The following is a 16,479-nucleotide window of genomic DNA, read 5'->3' as shown; positions in this document are numbered from 1 at the left end:
GGTGAGTGATTACAAGGACGGATTTACGATGACGGTACATAGTCAACGTTCACGCCGGTCGCCTTCCCGTTAGACGAATTCGCATCGACTGCTCGATCGATATCGATTGTACGAAAACAAACGCGTGTCGCGAAGCCGGAAGTTAGCTTGCAGCTACTAAAGCTCCGTACAAAAGTTTATGAGTTGTATACAGGATGGGGTTGAGTGGGTGGCGGTCGGAAGGGCGGCAAAAGGGGGTAGTTGGGCAATGTGGTGGTTCACGGTGAGCAGTGGGGGATTGAAATGGTGGACTCAGGAGAGTGAGACAGGAGCGGCAAGGGAGGGATAGGGCAGTGGCAGCAGCATTCGAGGAGGAAGATAGGCGCGGGCGAGCTTTGATGTACGAGCTTACGCCGCAGAAAGAGAAAAAGAGGGCGAACGCGAGAGAGGAAGGGACAAAATTTTCACCGGCAAAGGGATGAAATACGATTTTATTTGCCGCTGGGGCGCACAGCCATCCTCGATGGGGTTGGCAGTCCAACTGTCCGATCCGGTACTGTCCGGCACCGCTAGTCCGGTATAATGAATAAACTTGCGACTTGCCGTCGAGTGAGAAAGAAAGACCGTGCGCTCTCTAAAAGAAATCCGTAATTATTCCTGCGCACGTAATACCGGTACATCTGTTCCGATCACTCACCGACGATACCACGATACCACGATACAGACTGATCAATTTCATCAAATAGTTTATAACGTAACGTTCCCTTGACGTAGCAGCATGTAACATCGTCTCCTTCGTCGTCAACTTGTTTAGATGAAATAGATATTTTTTTCTAATAACAGCATCAATATTTCAACATTGTAAAATGAAATATGTCTCTACATTAGTAACGTTATCAAGCTACGTTACGAACGATCTTAGACAAAATCATTACTCGTATATCTAGTTTTGGTATAACTTGTCTAAATTTGATATTCACGCTTTTACAACTAACGCTACATGGAAAGGTAATAAAAGTATTGAAATTGGTTTGCGCGCTGCAGTATGTCCGACGCATTTTCGATGAAACAACGGCATTAAAAATGCAACCGGCAGCCGAGCCGTGTCCATTTCCGGGTGGTACATCCCACGTGATCACGCATCTTCCGCCGTTGCACTCGCAGTTGGCGACGCCGTTGCATCGACTCGCGACGTAATTCGGCGGCTCGGCCGTCACTTTACGAGGAAATTTGCATTAGCCCAGGACCCTTTTGAAATAAAAGGCCAACGAAAAAGGTGGAAAGGGTGAAATAGCGGAAGGGATGGCAGCGAGGGGAAGAGGGAAAGAGAAAAATGGAACGAGAGTGCCGGATGCGAGCGGAAAGAAGATAGAAACGCGCGTATGTGCAACGAAAGGTGCTCGTCTAACTCGAGCGCATGCGCTTCCACTATGCAACCAAGCCCCTCGCTTCAACACCCCCTCTCGCACCCTCTTCTCTCTTTCTCTCTCTCTCCCTTTTTCCCTCTTTCCCTCTGTATCTCCCACATGTAAGCGCCGCGCCGGCGAGATTTATCTGGCGATGCGAGAACGCGAAACGCGGGATCTGCATGCGTGCAGGTGCATGTGAGATGCACGTACGCGGCCGCGTGTGCGTGCACGAGAACCCCGCGGGAAGCGCCGGAGAGGCTCGGATGTCCAGTCCGTGTGGGAGAGAAAGAGAGAAAGGGAGGAAGAGAAAGAGAGGGAAGCGACAGGGTCAGATAGGCCGAAGGTAGGGAGACGGAGGAACGTAGGATGGAAAAGCGTGCGAGAAGGACAGCTTCCAGTTCGTTTCTCCCGACCGTGGAATGGCGAGTTGGACGAGGAACGAAAAGGACGAGAGTCGCAGGAGGTGGAGAAGGTAGGTGGAGGAGGAGGAGGAGGAGGAGGAGGAGGAGGAAGAGGAGGAGGACGATAACGGAGAGGAGAAGGCGGAGGGAAAGGGGGCAGAATGAGATATGCTGATAGAGAGGTCCGAGTGCAGCGCGGAGAACGGCGGAAAGAGTAGAACGGACGCGAAAAACGGGAGAGAGGAGCGGGGAGGGAGAAAAAGTGCACGTGTGTGGAAGGGAAAAAGAGCGAGGAAAAATTAGAGGGAGAGGAAAAGAGAACGAGAGAGAATACTCCTGGAGTGGGGATTGTGCGAAGGGGTACGAGGGGTGGTGCAAAGGTGACGGCGAAGCAGGCGGCAGTGCGTCGGACGGAGAGAACCAGAGGCTGACCAAAAAAAAAGGACGGCCGCTTCAATTCATTGATCGCCCAGCGGTCCGAGCGGCGACGTGCGGGGTAAAATAAAAAAAAAGCGCCGGGTACGACGGGGAAAGAGGGTCGGGCATCGGGTCGTCGGAGGTGGTGAACGGGGGCAGGGGGCGTTGCGAAAAATCTCCGCGCAAAAAGTGCGCACGAGATGAAGCGAACCAGCGAGGAGGGCCGACCGGGTTCGGGGGTGGCGAGGAATTTACGAACGACGGGAAATCGCCGGAGACGACCCAACCGGCTCTCTCTCTTTTTTTTTTTTTTTTTAAGACCGTCGGGCCATAGGTGTCTATCACTTTTTTTCTCTCATCAGCGATGTAGCGCGTGGGCGTGCAACGCAAGAATTTCATGCGACGTCGGGAGCCGAGCGGGTTCGCGCCTCCGAACGTATCTCCTCGGGGTTGAAGAGACGACGTGTACATTTTTCAGGATATTGGCAATATTTTACGCGACGTCGCACGGCCCCGTACGGACTGTGCAAATAGACATAAATATGGCTTACGCGTGATTGAGAGAGAACCCGGGATTCGCGCGCGTTGAAGTAACTGACGGTTAAAAATTACGTTTTTATCGTGCTTAAATTTTCGCATGACAATTCTTCGTGCTATCGTATTAATATGTACACGCGTTTCCTATTCGCTCGCGTCAATATTCGCTTCGATACAACATGTACAGTGAATTTGAACAATCTCTCGAGGCGGATATTGGATAATTTCTCAAGAGTTCGCACAAAATGTACATAATCCTGTTTTCGTCGAAGAAACTCGATCAAGGGGAAAGCAGATGATGTTGAGATATACACCTGGCAAGATCTCGAATTGAAGGAACCCTCTACGGAAATAATGTCTTAAAGCGGCTCGAAAACTCGCAGTATCCTATTTTTCTTCCACTCGAGCAGCCGCTCCTTGCGCTTTCCAGAAACATCTGTATTTCAGGAGAGACCCCTTTCGCATTTCGGAGACAGATGCAAATAGGAAGGGTTTCTCCTGGATGCGAAAGAGCGGAAGGAGTCGCGTCTTTGCGTGACCGCACCCTTTCCCGAATTCTTTTCATTCTACAGTTCTCCTATGAATGCATCTGTCTCGCCCACAATATCTCGACGATTTCGTTTCTAAATTTAGCCCGTGATTCGACATGGTCATTGTGCTTTTGCATATGTCAGAGAGGCATCTTGTGGGATCAAGCGTAAAAGAACATTTGCGAGGATTTGAAAGGAGCGCCGCGTGTTGAAAGTTGCAAGATGAACATTTAAAATAATACAATTTACCGTTATGTCGTGTATCGCTAGAAATTCGCCGCAATCCGATATAAAGATAAATTATATTATTTGCGTCGCGAATTTTTTTTCTCTATTCTTCCTCCTATTTTTTGATGTAACATCAAAGTGTCTGAGGTGTACTGGAAATTAAGATGAGATAAGCGACGACGGAAAGTCCAACCGGTTGTCAAGTGGCTTTTAAATCAGCTCCCATTCCCCTTTGTTACAATTAATTGTTTCCTTCCTCTATTCTTAGCTCAACAAAGTTGAGTAGGTACTAGAGCACAATTTAGATTGTGCATTTTTTTTTATTAATATGTTTGTCAACTCGCACATTGTCACAACATGTATTTTTCTAAACTTTATTTAATTTTGTACATTTGCATTTTAATATCTCGGTATCAATAAAATAAAAAGATAATTTTATTTGCAAAACTATTTTGATAATATATAATCCTAGAGTTTTTATAATTTTATACTATTTTCCAAAATTCTATTCTACTTCAGAAATTTATTAAAGAATACACAATTTACATGAAAATTATTATTACTATTAGAAAACTGCACATCAAGAATATTGGCAACCCGGTTTCATAAATCGATAATTAAATCGATACCAATAAATTTTCACACAATTTGATTTGATAATGACTAGATTCTTTATTAATCTTCGAAAGAAGATCGACACTTTATCTACGCTGTATCGATATTGACATCTATAGATGTATATATATCGATTTGATATATAGAAGCTATCATATAAGTATCAATCGGTTATTGGTGATTGATATCTTAATATATATCAAGTTGAATCGATATATGGAAATGTTGATTCGATTTTAGTTTGATATCAGTTGAATAATGAGTCATAATGACTATATCGTCAATATCTATGTAATATTTTTTCATATCGTGATGAAAGCTTCGAAATATTAAATTTGATTATTAATTTACATATGATCTTAATTTGATTTTAATATGATATTTACGGGACTATTTCATCAATTTATGAAATAAGATTTGGATTTTTTTTATTAATAAGTTAACTCACGCAATGTCATAACGCGTTTTTTAAGCCACATTTAATTTTGTAAATTTTTATTTCAATATCTCAGCATGAATAAAGTAAAGAGATAATCTTGTATAATCTTAAAAAACTATATATATATTTTTTTTATAATTCTAAAATACTTTATAATCTCATACTATTTTTCAAAAATCCAATTTACTTTGAAAATTTACTTGTAAACACAATTACCATGAAAATTATTATTACAAAAAAAAGTATCAAGAATATTAACAAGTAAGATTTGGTGACAAAATTATAAGAATGACCACTCGTTTGGATGCAATAGAAATCACAAATCGAGACAGATGTGAGAAAATTAGTAGCAACGCGACGTGGGGTGCTTGCCTATGCAGCTAAGGGTCGCAAAAGAGTCATCAGGTTAATAATAAGCGTCTCAGTATTCTTTAGCACGCATGCAAGCTTTAGTTTCTGCCTTGTCAAAAATCAGTTGAAGAATTATCTGCATATAAATCAAATGTTAGACACGTTAGAAAAATCTTTGCTATTCAATGCGTCTCCATTAATTTCCTCTTTTGATCTCGGTAAATTTTGCAATCTTGTCTAGCAAGTTCGTTGACGCATAAAAAACAAAGAGGTCTGCTTTCGTTGAAGAGTAAATAAAAACGCTACTGGGCGCGTAAAATAAAAAAAAAAGAAAAAGATCCGGGAAAAGACAGTAGCGGCCAGGGCTTTGAACGGAGCGTGTACTTGTGAGATTAGTGCGCTTTACTGCGCGGTACTCTTTTTCTCTCTTTTCCTCTTCCACTTTTCTCTTGAGGAGAGAAACGTGGAAGGAGGGAAAGCGTGGTAGCCGATGAGTTGCTTTGAGGATGGACACCCGCACACATTTTAGGTCTCTACTCTTGAACGAAAAAGTAAGGACAGGAGAAACACGTCAGAAATAAAAAGTCTCTTCACAAGACCAGGAACTGGAAAACTTGCAACGAAATTGCGAGACATTCTCGTGAACTATACTGCAAGATTTTATATATATAACTCTTATTATGCGTGTCACATTTATATTTTTATATGCCATTTATATTTAATTTCGTGATCGAAATTATTACACGATACATGTACTTCAAATAATTACGTGAAAATATAAATAATCCTCCCGTTTTCGTTCGAATCATTCGAGTGAACCGGTAATTATAATTAAACTACGTATTCTTTAAATTTGCAAATAAATTATTTTCTCTGGAGTTTGTTCGGAAGGAAAATTTGTCGAACACGAGTCGCAAGAGTGGCCCCTGTAATTTGCACCGCAGTTGCGGCCACATAGACGGGTGCGCACGCGATCACGAGCGATAAATCTTCGATTTTCGACGTGGGGTCTCTCACCTTGGGTGATCGTAAGTCCCGAGAAACACAGGAGGGACGAGGAAGACCCTACGTCACCACACGCGGCAGCTGCCGGTACGTCATACTTTTTCTTTGTCTCAAAGAACCCTCCTCTTCAGTCGGTGCTCTTTGGGGTACGAACGGGAGCCACGCGCCCATGGCAGATGTTCCGTGACGCATGCCCCTTTGCTTCTGCATATTACGTACTTATACTTGGAATTCGCACGTACAAGGCGCGTAACACGCGACCGATTCCCAATGTGCACGCGCGTGATTCTCAACGACGAATCGAAAATCGTGGGGTGACAAACGTTCCATGGAATGACCGATGGACAATACGGCGGAAGGGGTTGCATCTAAATTTCATAACAACACCCCCCTCCCCTCGCCATAATCTTTGGAGCTCTTGAATCAAAGATGTAATTCGTAGGCGGGGCAAAATAAAATTCTAAAACGAGTGTTCTCGGAATGACAGAATTTACGACAATGTGAACAAAACTAGAATTTTTATCAAAAATCAATTCTATAAGGTAATGTGTAATTTTTTATTATGTTTGTATTATTTAAATAATCTATATTTAATAATAAATAAATTATAATTTTGTTAAAAATAATGAAATAAATTAAAAAAAAAAATTACTTAAACTTTCAACACGTGATAAATTTCAAAACAAGATAGACTAATTTGCATTTCTTCAAATTTAGTATTCTTGGTAGCGATAAAAGAGACATCAGTATATCTACATATGTATAACATCATACGAACGCATATATCTTTAGAAGCCGCCCCGCGCGATAACAGCGAGAGCTTCATGATAAAGAATAATATAACGGTCTTGTTAAAGATACGCCTACTCCGATAAAAGTGAGTCGCAGCGCGTAGCGATCGAGCGAAACAGTACTGAGAGAGAATTGAGCACTTCAATGAAATATCCAATTATTTTAACGAACGCAAATAATTTTTAATACTTTTATACATAGTTTCAAGTGTTCTAAAAATTGTATACAACTCCAACTAATATGTCATTAACAGCTAAGATTTAGTTATAAAAGTCGTAAATTATATTTTCTCTTGTTTTTGTAACAGCTAAATATTTTTTTTTCTAAATATTCCAAATAGAAAACTTTGCAGTTTTTGTAAGCAAATTATACTATAGCTGTGCATTCATACATTGTAATGGACTATTTTCACAATTAGAACATTTTGATGGTATATTCGACAAAGAGAAAGGGGGCACGATGCACAAGAGACGGACGCTCCTTGGCTCAGCACACGTCGTCACACCTGACGTCACATACTCGTTAGGGGGCAGATGGCCCCCCTCTCAAGCGTGACGTTGGACTCACGGGGTACCTGGCGGCGTCTATCTATGGGGCCTTCCCCTCGCTCTTTGCCTCTTCTCTCTCGCTCTCTTTGACACATCCCATAAGGTGAGGTAAAATAAAATAAAACTCCCGCGACGGGAGTTCCCTTTTCCTCGCGCACACACGCACAGCTGCTCAGGTATAGCACGAGCTACTTCCACATTAGAGGACGGAACTGCCATGGGGTGCCCCACTGGTGCCCCATAGAAATTCCGTCTGGCCAGACGCTCCCTCGGCGTGTACGGCCATCGAGGGGGAGCGAGCGAGAAAAAAGAAAGAGGTTATCAAGGTGACGGAGCTACGATCGATTTGTAGAGGTATTAGTATACGGAAACGATTCACGCGTGTATGTATAATATATAGTGACGCGATCCCCGCACGGAGGGGAACGTACTTCCGAATGCCATCATGTACATACGCGCATTTGTTACGCATCAGAAAGCATATAATTATCTTAAAGCGAAAATAGAGAATGTTATTTTTGTTGTATTTTAGAAACAAATATATAAAGTGTTGTGTATAGATTTTCTTTAGATTAGATTAGATTATTTCTCGATATAATTTTAATGAATAAACTCTTCTATCGCTACCGAAATAAGTTTACTGTTGCTTCTTAATTCAAAATTTTTTTTAATATTTAAATAAAGAATACAATTTTATTTTCTTTTTCCATTTTTTTATTATTTTTCTCAAATAAAAAAAAATTTTTCTATCAATTACTTTAAAAATGTTTTCACGGGAAGTAACGTTTCCTGACACGCTTTGTACGTGAAATATATTAAGCTATTGATGTACACATATAACTCAATCTTTATATATTTCGTGTAAGCTGATTTTCTGCACAATGTATCGATAGACGAGTAATTGGCGCGGGCGGAATGATCAATCGACAAAGATTTCCGCACAATCATAGACGATCATCATTGTGTACTCTGATTTGACCTAAAGCTACCGGGCTGTCTTGTTAGCGTGGCGAAAAGTGGCTGTAGAAATAGCCAAAGAAATTTTTCTTTCTCCGTGCCCCCAACCGACCATCTTTACGAACTGTGAAGGGCCAACGACGGCCTAATTGCGACGAGCACGAAAAGATTTACAAGGTGGCGAACGAGCGTGGCCACTCGCATTGTACGATGTATTTCTGCGCGAAGTGATCCCGCTCTCAAACGATCTCTAAACGTCCAATAACGAGGTCTCGATCGGGCGGGCCTTTTCACGCCTCGGTTAAAAGAGAAGGCAAGGACGGGGCAGGCGATTTTCGTCGCCGCTCGTAAATCCCTAGTCTCACTAATTCTCAGCACGAGACATCCGGTCCGGTCTGCCGGCAAGGCGCGTCGCGAGGGCGTTTCGTGTGGTAAACATAATGTCGAGCCTGTAAAACCTGTCTCCGTCCCCCCTTTTACACGTAGCGTCCCTTCTTCTCGTCTCTTCGCAGCGCGTGCCAGCCTGTGGTTCTGCGGCGAATCGCAGCTTTTCCACCGACAACACCTGGGAATATCTTTCCCTCTTCGCAGCCTCTTTCTCTTCTAGAGTTACGCGTCCCACTTTTATTATGTATTTGTGTACGTGATGTTTGTGTCATGTCCGTTTCCATTAGTCATCAAAATAAATTCTTACGCACGTAAAAATTATCTCAATTATTTAGCATTAAAATTACTGAAAATTGACCAAGCTTTAGAAAAATAATTCCCCATCGCAGTATATACATATATGTATAAAATAAATTGATTTAATTAACAATTAATCAAAAACACTTTCTTTTTTTGTCGTGTTATCGATATCAATTAAAAGTGTTTTTGGCGAGAGTAATTTTAATTTAAATTTTTAATGACAACAAAAATACGAAAAATGATGAAAATAAATGATTTCTTTGTTTGCGCGTTAAAAATTTCAGCGTCCACGACAAGGAAAAAAATACTTTATGGCAAATGTATTGACAAGAGTAGAATTCGTGCGTCTTTTCAGAGCACACCAACGCACAGCATTATCCTTTGGCGTATCGCTATCCACCCACTCGAGTCGCCGCTCGTGCGCGCTTAAATCGTACGATCTCTCGGCACGAGGTAGCGAAAAAGAAAAAAAAATTAGACGAACGAATGAAGTATTAGGGAGCGATCAGAGGGGGAAAAAAACGTAACTGTTGTCGGTACCTGCGCTTCCCCTGATCGTCGTTAAGTGCGGAATTCTGTTCGCGGCAGATTGGTCGATCCTCTCAACGGTATCCGGCACCAATTTCGAGGTTCTCGTCTATAACGGAAGATTAAAAGTACTAATAACGTACGCGAGCGGGGAGAGAATCGTTCACGGGCGGCGAACTACCGCTACACATCGTCTTTCGCCGCATGACGCACAATGACTTCCGAAACATATGTCGAACGTCGTTCTTCCTTCATTCTCCCGACGCCGACCCGCATCGAGATGCGTTATTAACGTACGGGGGTGGCGAGAGAGGGGAGGGGGGCGAGGGAGTTTTGTCGGTCGAGCGACCGTTTCTGAAGAAAGAGGGAAAACGCCGGAGAGGCGAGGGAACGCAGGAGGGGTGAGAAAATCCATTTTCACGTTTTAGACCGCCATCGGTTTCTAAGACACGTGGGTGGAAGAAGGCGTGTGGAGCATATAAGTGGGGAATCGAGCCATCTGGTTCCAGGTTGCGGTCTACTACCGTTCGAAGGCATGCTTCGCCGTAAGGGTCCTTTAAATCCACCAGAGACACGCACCTTGAGACCTGTCCCGGCCAAGGACCCTCGACCGCTTGGCCCTTTAAACACCGACACCGAAGCGAAGACACTGAGGCGCCCCCCGTGCCTTCCTTTATCGTCGACCTCGAGGGTAGCTTGCCGTATGAATGGTACGGTTCTTTTCATTTCCAACTATGCTCGCGTGTATTTTTTCTTTCGGCCTCAATTAAGCTCAAGCTGAACGATCGTGTTTTCAATTTGTATCACGCTCAATAACCTTGTTACTCTATCAAGGAAGGCTCACTTACCTACGAGGTGAAAGTTAAGCCGGGCCATTAGTCGAGCGACATAATAAAGCATATATCTACTTAGCTAATTTCTTGCACATCATAAAAAATAAATATATATATTTAATGTGATAATCTTGGGTGGTTCGATATATGCATTCTCAGAAACAGTGCGATCGTAACGCCAGACAAACCTCCTATCGATCATATGTGAACAATATTCGTGCAGAGTATTCGTGCTGTTTGCGTGGAAGATCAAGGTAGTGTTGACAGTCGACCGACAAAGCCAAATTAATTTGCAAATCGCTGTTCTAGCGAATCGGGGAACATTTCATCATCTATGATCGCGAGGAAACGATCAGACGAAGATGTTGCACGAGCGGAGTAACGAGAAGGTAATGTTTCGTTTTCGAGCGTGTATCAGAAGATTGGAAAAAAAAATTACAATCGCGTAGATGCTACTAGCATTCTTGATTCTCGCTATTCTACTTGCACTTCTTTCTCCCTTTTTTCACGGCTTTCCTTATTGTTTTATTTGGGATCACAGTTAGGTATCCGCGGAGGGCGAGCGAATAGTAGAGCATTTAGTTATTCATAGTGTGCTACCGCTGTCATGCGAGCGCAACGATGTCAGGCACGCGTAGGGGGTTGATTCATGGGGACGAGCTGGCAGTGAGTCTCTTATTAGGGAAGGAGTCAGCGAGCATGATTATGTACCTTAGAGCGCCTCCATCTCCCCCTTTATCCTCTCCTTTTCTCTTCGGTATATTCGACATCCTTTTTTCTTTCTCCACCGACTCGACGCCTGGCGTCGTCCTTGACGCGAAGCTGCATTGTCAACCCCGACTCGACGTTCATATATGCATGCATTGGCGTAGAGCGACGAGGAATTGTCGACGGCGCGATTATAACAAATGATTGCCAAACGGTTCCGTTTGTATCACGTAGACAAAAAATAAGTTTTCCTACTTCTCACGGGGTGAATTAATGTTGATAGTACTTACGTTGTACGTTGCCGTGGCGGTGCGAAAGGTGCCGTCCTGAAAGAAAAAAGAAAAAATAATTATATCAATATGTCTTCGAGAAATTATCTCAAAATAACTATGTATATCTTTTTGTTATAAAATTTATTATATTTGCACTGTTGAACTGTATCAAATTACGTTATCGTTTTTTTCTTTAACAAATAGCTAATTCATCTGTGTCAAGGTTTGATTTTTAATAACTTAAAAAATAAAAATATTTTGCTCTTTTACTTTTGCTTATTTTAATGATCTCACGCGGTTTTATAGTTAATATTATTCATACACACATACACGCACATACACACACGGTTCTCGTGGCTAAAGTAATTTTATAGAAGAAGCTGTTTTATATGCGGGAAAACTTTTTCAGAGACCATAACGAAACATTAACAAAATTTGTAAAAGTGAAATTGCAGAGAACTAAGCCGTACTCCTCGAAATTTGCATATCTACCTCGCCAATGCCGCCCAAGGCGATATTGTCGTCACAATGAAACCCTCTCCAAAGCTCGCCACCATCCCCAACACAGACGCACGGACTATGCAACGCGCGCGTGTCGGCGACGAGCTTTTGCCTCGCGTCACACGTGCCAAAGTTCACGAATTTCGATCGCGCATAAATATCGAGGCGATATAAATATAGCGCTGCGTTCTCTACCGAGATTCCTCGCAATATACTCCATAGTCGAAAATAAAGGCATTCCCATGCGCAACGGATTATTTAATCGAAAACACATAAAATAAAAGCAGAAAAGTATTTCGTGTATTTACATTAATAATAAATCGCAATTGAAAGCATTTCTTTTTTATAATTTTTATTTCTATTTAGTTGTTTTTATGATAAGACAGCTCGTGCGATAGAACGTGCTGCGTGATGAAATTTTTTAGCTTGCGACATACTTCAAATGTCGATAACTTGACTTTGCTATTCGAAACTCTAAGTATGACCACCCACACTTCCATCCACTGCATTGTTTTGACTGGAATGCACGGGGAAGGATCGAGGAAGTAGAAGTCATGAGGAGGACGAGAGCCAAGGAGATTGTAGGTGTGAGGCACTGTTCGACGCTAGTATCTGAGACAGTTTCGGCCAGCAAGATTTAACAAATAGGTAAAGTTTCATCGCGAGGATGCCGGAGTTTGCGGATTCTCTGGCGTAGCCTCGACATCCTCTCTCCTCTTTGTTCTCAAGTTTATGATGTATTAGCTGTTCCCTGTTGTACCCCTACTCCTCTCTTTCTCGTTCTTTCCCTATCCATCTTCCAGCGTTCCTTTCCTCCACCGTCAACTACGTCTACTCTCCGGAGCCAATTTATGCAGCTCCGGGATTTAAGTTACAAAGTGAATTTAACTAGCGGTATTAGGAGAAATAATAGAAGAACTTTATTGCCGAGTCCTTTTTTTCGAAATGATGAAATCGTACAATCGTGGAAGAAGGTGAACACATTTATTATTTTCATGTTAGAGAATTTGAAAAGACTTCCTAACACATTAGAAAGAAGTTTTGGTATTTTACCCAAAGCGGTTAACGATGATAATTTCACCCTCATAAAATTCCGTATTTAAAGGAAAGCGATGATGAGAATTTTTACCAGTCTTGCTATGGCACGCAGACGCCACGAGATTGCCGTCCCGGGATTAATAAACTTCGTCGCGTTTCGGCTTAGCCCGTGGCGTAACTTCGTGCGGAGAAAATCAATACCCGATACACATCCCAAAGGTCCGCTTATACTTGTCGCGCTATCTCGCTTTTATCTCGATCGTATCTCGCATATTGGCGTACGCCTAGCGTCTACATGTACATCACGCCACGTCCACACGGGCACGCGAACACGGAGAGACACGCGTAACGCGCGCCCGGCGAACACACGTATCGGCGCCGCCGCCCACACATCGTTTCCCACACCCTCTCTCGCTCTTCGAGCGCTCTTCGGGGTGACAGATGGCTTTGTAGACAAAGAACTTAGCCGACTGGTTTTCGTGGACGTTGCGTAACCTGATAAAAGCAAACCTAAGTCGATCGCTTTCGACGTGGTAACGTCTCGCCGCGCATCTCCCTTCCCCGTAACACTCTTCTCTACAAACGCACAACGGCGTGGGGTGGGCGGTACGATGGGGTTGAAAATCAAATCTGAGTGTCTCGATGGAAATCTTTGTCCAGCCAAGATTGCTCCTAGCCTCCCGTTTTACGTCGCAATCTCTCTCTCTCTCTCTCTCTCTATCCTCGTTCCGTCCATCACCCCTTTAATCATCAATCAGATATTCCCCTTGCGATGGGTTGGCGAACCGTGTTGATCGCGACTGCAGCGCACTTTGGTGCCGTTCTACGGTGATTAGACGATTAGGAGCGTCCTTTGCTGGAAGGCATATTACGATCGTCGAGTATAGAATTAGTCGCGGCCATTGTGCGCGAAATGCTATATTGACGCTTTTGTGTGCCCGCGTTAAATTCTTTTCCATCATATAGCGCGATGCCGCTATGCGTAATAGGCTTAAAAATAGTTTCTAATGTGCCGCCGAGAGAAGTACGCACGCCGATATATCAACCGAGCCGCACAGTTATGACGTACGACGCGCGTTGTTGGAAACAGATTTATAATTAGTTTCCTGTTGTTGCGACATCGCGTTACCATACGCGCTCGTTAGGTATAGAACCAGCTTTGACGATTTAGCCTCCGATACGCTTGTTCGAGCATTGACACGATATTTCTGGATATGGATTATATATTATACGCGCTATTCATTGTACATGTTGCATCATTTGTGTCCCGCATGCCGTACGAATTACTATAACGAAACGCTCATTCGTTAAATTCGTACAATAATATAGTCGTTGGCTGTCACGCAGTTTGCCGTTCTGAGCTTGTAAACATTTCATCGCGTTAATTTCTACTTTGCGTTCGCTAATTTTTATTTTACTGAATACCCACTATATTTCTTTAAACAAATAACAAATTTATCAGCATTAAATGTTATTGAAATTACGATCGATACTTGTAAACTTAGCACGTAGCAAAGTATGCTTAAATTATTTTCAAGTAATGCAAAGATGGTAAATAATTTTATAACTTGATCTAGATAATCTGATTTTGCTCCAGAAATATTAGTTTAATCATAGTACGATTAATTATGTTTATATTAATATAATTGACTTTTATAAGTGTCACACTTAAGTTTTCTTTTTTTTTTAAATAATGGCAATAAAACTGAAACTCTTTTCATCGATTTTGTACCAAAATAAAAACTTATAAAAATTAGTTTCAATCAAGCGACGTACATCTCATAAGATGAGATTAGTTTTTGGGTTCTCGTCTTATGTTCCGTGCGTGATTAAGACGTGACCATGCGTGCGTGGTACGCACACGCGTATGCATCCAAAAAAGGGGCGTTGAATCGATGGGTGGCACAATAGCCACGTGGCAGAATCTAATCATCACAGAAGCCTCAGGGTGAGTCTATGTGTTTTTTTTTTTTAGTTTTCTATTCAGTATGTTAACTCTCTGGAAATTTATTAATTCGGATTAGTGTCAGATTGATACATTATGTCACGAGCGTCTTTCTTTCGTATGCTTAGAAATTAAAAAGATCACGGTTAAAATATGCACGTTGCAATTATTTTAAACACGTTTTACTCCAGGGAACAGAAAATTGTAGGATTTAAATAGCGATCTCTCTTCCTTCTTAAATTAATGTAGGTTTTGCAATAAACCAGGATGCAAAATGCTAATTAGTAAAAGCGATCGCTGGGATGAAAATCCTGAGGTAGAGACAACTCGATAGAAATAAATCTGTCAATACGCCTCCGAAGTTTGTTTAGGAATATAACTCTCTTACAATTAAATATGTATTATCCGGATGCCGCATGCCAAATGTATCTCTATTGCGCATTGTCGCCCATCGAGAAAGTCGCCGTATATCTAAAGTTAGCGTTTGATAAATAGCTTCACATTCGATTAAACCTCTATCGCACGATGAGACTCGGTTGTATCTGAAAGCGAGCTACGAACATGTGGCCAACGCCTCAGGAGACGCCCCCTTCGTATAATCAAAGCGCTAATGGAATATTTCGATCGTGACGCAGAAAGGGGAGAGATAAATACAGCAAGCCAGAGAATCTTCAAAAGAATTATGCATAAAGATTTACATTTCAATTATATTGCGTCAAATTTTCCATTAATAATTTCTGATGAATTTTTTCAATCGTTAAATAAAAAAAAATTAAAGCAGCAAGAGGCGCAAAGAGTATCTCGTAGTAACGCCTGAGTCTCAGCGGTTTGCAGAAGCGATTTGGAACAAAGTTACACAGGATTTCTGCGGTTATCAGTGTTAAGTATCCTGGTACGGGACCTAGATTTCCTTGTAGGAAGGACGAAGCAACAAGTGGCTTCTTAGCTCGGACAATCTTAGCTCGATGCTCAACAAGTGTTTCCACACATTCCGAGAATGTCTCTTGAGCACACATCCACGTAGCAAAACGATTTTTCTTTTAAACGTCAATCACTGTCTCATGTAATAACAGAGTGCTCTAAATTTTTCGCATACATATTTTATGAATTCAAGATGTTGGTTCGATTTATGAAAATGGTGTTTAAATGTAAAAGGTATTAAATACGAAAGATAAATGTCATTTTAGTATGAAAGATTCTTTTGTGAGTGGTATTACCTGTCTTTCAATGACAGGCTTCTAATTATACAATCAATTTGAATAGAAATTTAAATGGAATTTAATAATGAATCACGTAGAATATTTACAAAGTAAATATGGTTGTATTTCAATATGCTTTACCTTATCAATTTTAATCTGTTTGAATTACAGAAAGAGGACAACTTTTTCAAGCTCACGAAACACGCATAAATCGACCTATTAAAGTAGGATTATGAGCGACAGAGAAAAAAGCACGCTTACTTCTTTATGGAGTGGTTCGATTTATTGTTCTCTAAGTTACTTTCGTCGAGATAAAGCGAAATAATTCGCGATATTAAGAGCGAACAAAAAGCGCGGCTAATTCCCAGACGAAGGAGAACACGGCGGAGAAAGAGGATAGCCGCCGCCGTCGCGTGCCGTGTCTAAATAATAAAATAAAACCGACCCTCCAGCTCCTTGGCTCGCGCTCAATATCCCGACAGCAACAAGTTGATATCTTGTTCCCTCGACGTTTACGGTACGGGAAAAGGGGGGCGGGGGGAGAGGTCTTGACCGAGGGT

At 42.0% G+C, this 16,479-nt stretch overlaps 1 protein-coding gene and 1 long non-coding RNA gene across 3 annotated transcripts in view; one reads left to right on the top strand and one right to left on the bottom strand.

Annotated features, from left to right (window-relative positions):
- The window catches only part of LOC105195650, a 264,949-nt gene that overhangs the window by 204,257 nt on the left and 44,213 nt on the right, over window positions 1–16,479 (top strand). The window lies entirely within an intron of this gene.
- Window positions 1–16,479, bottom strand: part of LOC113003593 — an 81,736-nt gene that overhangs the window by 33,274 nt on the left and 31,983 nt on the right. For both annotated transcript variants that reach the window (XM_039448285.1, XM_039448286.1), the window contains exon 3: window positions 11,255–11,290. The gene's annotated coding sequence lies outside the window, so the exon portion shown is untranslated. The remainder of the gene's footprint in view (window positions 1–11,254; window positions 11,291–16,479) is intronic.

Source organism: Solenopsis invicta, chromosome 4 (genome assembly GCF_016802725.1).
Source record: "Solenopsis invicta isolate M01_SB chromosome 4, UNIL_Sinv_3.0, whole genome shotgun sequence".
Lineage (NCBI taxonomy): Eukaryota > Metazoa > Arthropoda > Insecta > Hymenoptera > Formicidae > Solenopsis > Solenopsis invicta.
This window is presented reverse-complemented; position numbering and strand designations above follow the sequence as displayed.